Source organism: Gossypium arboreum, chromosome 10 (genome assembly GCF_025698485.1).
Source record: "Gossypium arboreum isolate Shixiya-1 chromosome 10, ASM2569848v2, whole genome shotgun sequence".
Lineage (NCBI taxonomy): Eukaryota > Viridiplantae > Streptophyta > Magnoliopsida > Malvales > Malvaceae > Gossypium > Gossypium arboreum.
Genome location: NC_069079.1, coordinates 41,922,427 through 41,930,493, shown reverse-complemented (window position 1 = coordinate 41,930,493; position 8,067 = coordinate 41,922,427).

The window sequence follows — 8,067 nt, the reverse complement described above, 5'->3', positions numbered from 1 at the left end:
TCAAAGCTAATATAGTTTATGCACATACCTCTACCGTCTTGTACCAATCTCATTCTTAACCACATCATTCATTTACCCGTTGAACCATTCGGAATAGAAGTCAGATACTTAGGAGTCTTACACACTAAGTACCTATACCATGGCCCAAAGCCAAATCCAGGTAACTTATAGTCGAAGTACTGATATCATGGCCCGAAGCTAAATTAGCCGATATTCATGGCCTGAAGCCAATCTGGTATAACTCGCACCCGAAGTGCTAATATCATGGCCCGAAGCTAACTCAATGTATCCCCTAATGACATGTCACCAGTATCCTAAACTATTCCTAAGGTTCAACCGGGATTTCGAATACCGAATTACCATCGAGTCATTGTCGAACTTACCTGAAGTCTCGTATTCACAACTTATACAATATCAAAACATTTAAAATACACTTATAATGAAATTTATCACATGCGAACTTACTTCGGATGTGAAAACGACGAAATAAGTCGATTAGTCTATAACTTTAGTTTCCCCCGATCTAGATCTGAATTTCGCTTTTCTTGATCTAAATATATTTGAAATTAACTTATTTAATAATCTCTCTATTCAATTTAATCCAAAACACACATTTAAGCACATTTACCTTTACCTTAGAATTTCTCAACTTTTACAATTTAGTCCTTATTACACAAAATAAAAAATTCATGAAATTTCTTTAATACCCATGATAGCCGAATTACTATAATTCCCCTAGCAGCCCACATTTATCAACTTTTCAGACAATTAACCACACATTTTCATATTTTCACAAATAAATCCCTATTTTGCATTTTTACTCAAAATCACTTTACAGAAATGTAAATCTAGCAACAAGATTTCATATTTCATCATCAAACATCAAAGAACACATATTTTCATCAATGAAAACTTTCAAATCTTTAACAGTTTTACAAAATAGTCCCTATCTAGTTAGAACTAGTTGCAACGATCATAAAAACATAGAAAACATTAAAAATCAAGTCAAAATCACTTACCAATTAAGCTCCAAAGTGACCGAACCTAAAATGAACAAAATGGTTTTCTTCTTCTTAAATATTCGATTAATGAAGATGATAATGGAGCTTTAATTTGGTTATGTTTTATTTATTTTAAGTTAAATTACCAAATTACAAATATAACGTTAATAATTAACCATTTAAATCATCCATTCTACGCACGTATGTAACACCCCAAACCCGTGACCATCACCGGATTTGACCACGTGGTGTTACCGGGCTTACTTCCCTTATTTCTCTCTTGGAATTATTTAATTTCTGTTCCAGGCAGGCTAGCTAACCGCGTCACTGTCACCTTAAAAATCATATCTCGAGTTCCAGAACTCGAAAATGAGTTCCGTCAATTTTCCTGAAACTAGACTCATAATCCCATCTACACATTTTTTCTAGAATTTTCGTTGGGCCAATTAGTACAGTTTATTAGTTAAAGTCTCCCTGTTTCAGGGTTCGACTACACTGACCTTTGTGTACTACGACTTGGATATCTTCCTGTACAGGGCTCCAACACTTATGCCATTTGTTTCTAGAGAAACTAGACTCGTAAGGAATCTGCACATATAGATCATGACTTCTAATTCTCTCTGGTTAATTTATAGTGAATTTTCAAAGTCGGAGCAGGGGATCCAAAAACCGTTCTGGCCCTGTTTTGCGAAAACCTAAATATCTCTTAAAATACAGCTCATACGGTTGTTTCGTTTCATCCATATGAAAATAGATTCATCAAGGTTCAATTTCATAATTTATTCACTATTTAATTCTACTTCTACTATTTTTAGTGATTTTTCCATCTCACCTCACTGCTGCTGGCAGCATCTGGTACTAAAGCAAACAATGACTATTTCATAATTCTTCCATGGCCAACTATTTCATCATACATAATACAAACTATGGCCACCTTATCAAAATTAAGGTTTCTAAGGCTCGTGCCTATAGGTTTTAGATTCACACTCAACCGACCACATAGGCCATTTTCGCATGGCTTAAAGTTTACAACCCGAGATTCAACAAAACAAAATAGCCTATACATTTACATTTCATATACTATTCAATAGGATATTTGAAGCAATTTCCATTCATCATTTCATTTCCACAACAATCATGCAATTGAAATCATCACATAGATTTAAAACTTACCGACTCAACCCTGAGCATGAACATAGTATCTATTAGCCACGAACTCAAGGTACTTACTCTTTCCGCTGTCCATACTCCACTCGATGAAGACACACCCTCCATATAATTGTTCGATCGGAGATATATATATATAGAGAGTACGCACACACAAGTGCTTAATACTCTATTTCGCACACTTAGTGCCATGTGATTTAAGCCCACACATAGTGCCATACCCTTCGAGCTCGCACACCCAGGTCAGTATATTTCCAGCATGCACACTTAGTGCCAATCTAAATCACCGTACACACGTATTGCCCGACACTTAGTGCCGAAAGCAACTTTCTACACATTTCACTATTTCTTTTACATTCAACAATGTCATCATTCCATACACATACATTTTCATTTACATATCATCTCATTAAACACAATTGCATAGATATTATGATCATTTAAAACAATACCAAATATATGCTTAATGACTTACCTTATATTGGATGAAACGATTTCCAATAGACTACTCGATTATCTTTGCTTTGCCTTTGTTTGATTCTCCCCTTTTGATGTATTGATCTCCTAGTATAAATACATTTAGTAGTTAAATTTCTTGCTGGATACTTATGTGTATAATTTAATGGTTTTCACTCCATTCACAACTATCCTTGTTCAAAATATCAAAACCTTAGCCAACATTCAATTAATGCATCAAGGCCGAATGTATTATCACTATTAAGGTAACCTAGTCTCAAGTATTTTCAATTCTAATGTACAACATCTCAAATTCCCATGACCGATCACACCTATTCTTACTTTCCAATATCCAAATAATCAAAATCACCTCCTAAACACAATAGTCATGGACAATGCCGAATCCTCAAGTGTTTGAACATAAATTATTTTACTAATATAAACATTCACGAATCATATTCATAGGAAGACCGATTTCTTTCCATAGCACATTCATCATCCATACTTAGATGAAACAACCAAAATCCCTTCATTTATACCCTAGCCGAATGCTCCAATCATCCATACAAATTACAAATTTTTGCATGGCTAAGTAGGAGCCATTTAACATGCAAGAAAAATAATCATAGGAGAAGAATTTATCATTCTAAGTAAGCTCCTATCTCCAACACTAAATCATTCGGCATTTTGCCTAGACACACACAAGAAATCTCAACTTCCTTGACCTTACCAAGAGTGCATCCACCATTCAACTTAGCATGATAATGGCATCAAGGTATCAACCAAAATGTTTTGTTAGGCTCCTTAGCCAATTCTAACTCTCCATCAACCCCAAACCCAACCATGAAATAGATAAAATTTAGGCTCATCACCTAAAGGTTGTATATACATCTAAAGGTACCCTTGAACATACCTTGATCTAGAAGACCACCTTGGCGAATCTCCTTCTTCCCTTCCTCTAATTTGGCAATAGCAAAAGAAAGAAAACATGAACACTTTTTTTTCTTCTTCTCAAGTCATGGCAATTGTAACAAAATGAGAAAGGATGAACAACAAAATTTTTCTCCTTTCTTTTCCTCAACTCACGGCAACAAGGGGGCATCCACACTTTTTTTTTTTGTTCATCATTTCCCTTTTTCTCCATTTCTTTATTCTTTCTAACATGATCCATTAACTAGACATGTTTGAAACATGTTCCTTTGCCCATGCTCTTTATTTTATTATTTCTAACATCCACCATTAGCAAAACATGTTCAAGACATGTTTTCTTTTGCCCATCTTCATTACCATGGCGGCCACTTCCTATAGTTGGCTAAATTGACATGCAAATCCCTCATGTCTTTACTTCATGCATTATTTGGCCACTTAAAAATTCACCTATCACATTTTCAAGTCCTAACACATGGGTCCTTTCTTATGAATTAGCACCTAATTAATAAAATCAAGGCACGAAATATTTATGCATACAAATTCCACATACAATAAGCACAGAATATAACACCTAATTATTCTTGTGACTCGGTTTTGTGGTCCCGAAACCACTCTCCGACTAGGGTCACATTAGGGGTGTCACAACTCTCCCCCACTTAAGAGATTTTCGTCCTCGAAAATATTACCGGTAAATAGGTTTGGGTATCGTTCTTTCATAGAGTTCTCGAGTTCCCATGTAGCTTCTTCTATCCCGTGTTTGAGCCATAACACTTTTACTAACGGAACTTTCTTGTTTCGTAACTCTTTCACTTCCGAGCTAGGATACGAGTGGGTTCTTCCTCGTAACTCATATTGGCTTGCATTTCAACCTCGATGGACTAATCACGTGCGATGGATCAGATCTATAGCGTCAAGCATCGAAACATGAAAGACGTCGTGAATCTTTTCGAGTTCGGTGCAAAATCAAACGATATGCAAGCTGGACCGACTCGTTCGGATATCTCATATGGCCCAATGAACCTCGGACTCAATTTGCCTTTACGGCCAAATCGAGTATCTTTTTCCAAAGCGAAACTTTAAGAAACACTTTATCTCCCACGATACTCGATGTCTTTTCGTTTGAGATCCGCGTCGACTTCGACGATCGGAGGCTATCTTCGACTTTCACGGATTACTTTCACTTTCATTCAAGCATCTTTAATCAAATCCACCGAAAATTTTGCTTTCACCGAGCTCAGTCCAAAACAATGGTGTACGGCATTTACGACCGTATAAAGCCTCGTAAGGCGCCATCTTAATACTTGTTTGAAAGCTATTGTTGTAAGCGAATTCAACCAAAGGTAAATACCGTTCCCATGAGCCACTAAACTCAAGGATGCAACATCTCAACATATCCTCGAGTATTTGAATTATCCGTTCGGATTGACCATCGGTTTGGGGGTGAAAAGCAGTGCTAAAATGCAGCTTGGTACCCAAAGCCTCTTGCAATTTCTTCCAAAATCGCGATGTAAATCTTGGGTCTCTATCCGACACGATAGAAATAGGCACCCCATGCAATCGAACAATTTGGGAGATGTATAATTCTGCCAATTTATCGGCGAAAAATCCATGCGGACAGGATAAAATGAGCCGACTTAGTCAATCTATCAACAACAACCCAAATCGCATCCTTCTTACTCGTTGACAATGGCGATCGGACACAAAGTCCATGGTGACTCGATCCCATTTCCACTCGGGTATCGTGATCGGTGAAGTAATCCGATGGCACTTGATGTTCCGCTTTCACTTGTTGACATATCGGACACCTTGAAACAAATTCGAAATGTCTCGTTTCACACCGCCACCAAAATTGGCGTTTCAGATCATTGTACATTTTAGTACTACCGGGTGGATTGACATTCGACTCATGTGAGCCTCGTTCAAAATCATCGAAACAAGTTCAATCCTTGGAATACATAATCGACCCTTGAGCGTCTAGCAATCATTGTCGTCAATCTGAAATTCGATTCCTCATTCGAAACACATTCGACTCGTTTAGCGACCAATTTAGCGTCGACCTTCTGAGATTCAAGTATTTGATGAATCAATAACGATTTGGCCTCTAATTCGACTACTAGCACCTCCTCGAGTGAAACGGATAGATGAGCATCCATCGCTCTCCAGCGAGCAGTGCCTTACGACTTAAAGCATCGGCCACCACGTTGGCCTTTCCTGGGTGATAATCAATGACAAGTTCATAGTCCTTCAACAACTCAAGCCAACGTCTTTGTCGCAAGTTTAGATCTCCTTGAGTAATCAGATATTTAAGACTCTTATGGTCCGAATAAATATGACACCTTTCTCTAAACAAGTAATGCCGCCATATCTTCAAGGCGAACACTATGGCTGCTAGTTCAAGGTCATGGGTCGGATAGTTTCTCTCATGCGGCTTTAGTTGTCTCGACGCGTAAGCCACAACTCAACCTTCTTGCATCAACACACAACCTAACCCAATCAAGGATGCGTCCATCAGATATGACAAACTCTTTCTGGGACTCAAATTGTACTAGCACTGGGGCCTCGGTTAAACAGGTTTTTAGTCGATCGAAACTTTCTTGACAGCGTTCCGACCACTCGAACTTAACATCTTTTTGGAGTAGTTTCGTCATCGGTGCAGCTATCACCGAAAAACCTTTCACAAATCGTCGATAGTATCCGCAAGCCCCAAAAGCTCCTAACCGGTAATATTCCTTGAAGGTTTCCAATCAACTATGGCTGAAATTTTGTTCGGGTCCACTCGACACCGTCACGGACACCACGTGCCCCAAAAGCTAACCTCTCTCAACCAAAATTCACATTCTTGAACTTTGCATGATAACTGCTTATCTCGTAAGATTTGCAACACTAGCCTCGGTGTTCAAACATGTTCGGTTTCATCTCTCGAATAGACCAAAATGTCATCAATAAATACAACTACGAACCGATCCAAGTATGGCCTAAAATTCTATTCATTAAATCCATAAATACCGCGAGGGCATTAGTGAGCCCAAACGGCATCACTAAGAATTAAGTAGTGACCGTACCTCGTTCTAAAAGTAGTCTTGGGTATGTCCGATTCTCGGACCCTCAACCGATAGTACCTCGACCTCAAATCTATCTTTGAAAACACCGAGGCTCCCTTTAATTGATCAAACAAATCGTCAATTCGTGGCAGCGGATATTTGTTCTTTATCGTCACTTTATTCAAGCGGCGATAGTCGATGCACAATCTCATAGTTCCATCCTTCTTTTCACAAACAATCTTGGTGCGCCTCATGGAGAAAAAATCGATCGAGCGAAACCTCTATCCGTCAATTCTTGCAATTGAACCTTCAATTCCTTTAATTCCGTTAATGCCATACGACACGGGGCTATTGAAATCGGCGTAGTACCGGTACAACCGATGCGAATTCCACTTCTCGAACCGGTGGCAATCCGGTAACTCCTCGGGAAAAACATCCGAATACTCACAAACCATGGTACCGATTCGAGTTTCCTTTCCGTCTCTTTACTTTCAAACACATACGCAAGGTATGTTTCACACCCTTTTCACATACCTCCGAGCGGTCATAGAAGATATTATCGTTGGCACTCCTTTTAAATCAAGAGACTCGACTCGGACTACCTCGTTATTTACACTCCTCAAATCAATGGTTTTCCTTTTGCGTCCACCAACGCATCATGTATGGTCACCAATCCATACCAAGAATAACATCGAATTCATCAAATGGTAGAAGCATCGGATCGGTAGGAAAAGCAGATTCTCGAATTATTAGGGGCATCTCTTGCACACTTTATCAACGAGTACATATTGACCCAAAGGGTTGGACACTGAATTACGAACTCGATGAGACTCAACGGTAGAGTCTTCTTTGGATGCTAAGGTTTCACATACATATGAATGAGTAGAGCGGGGTCAATCAATGCAATCACACTAGTATCAAAGAGAGTAAAAGTACCGGTGATAACGTCAAGGAGGATGCCTCCTCTCGTGCGGATGGCATATGCTCTAGCAGGAGCACGGGTCTCGGATCGAACAGCCGTATCAGAGGCTCCTCTCTGATTACCACCCCTACCTCCAGAAATTCTCGGGGGCCTACCTCTAGCCGTCGTTCCACTAGGTCTTGCACCTTGCGTCTTATTACTCTCATCTAGCTCCGTACAATCTCTAATGAAGTGGTCCTTGAACCGCATCCATAACAGAGCCCTATTAATGACTTACCCCAACTTCACCTAGGTGTCGTCTTCCACATTGGGGGCATTCAGGTCTCTCTTGACGATTATTGCCCACACTAGCTACCGAAGTAGCTCGGGAGTCCGTCAATGGTCGGGCTCTGATGGAAATTCCCGCAGTCGCCCTCGACTTATTAGTGTCCTCCCTGAACTTCTTTACCGCGAGAACGGAGCTTTACTCACGTGATCTTTTACGATAATCTCTTGCTTCAAATTCAACCTTCTTCTTCTCCTTTCCAAGTTCTTCCTCCTTGCAGGCTCG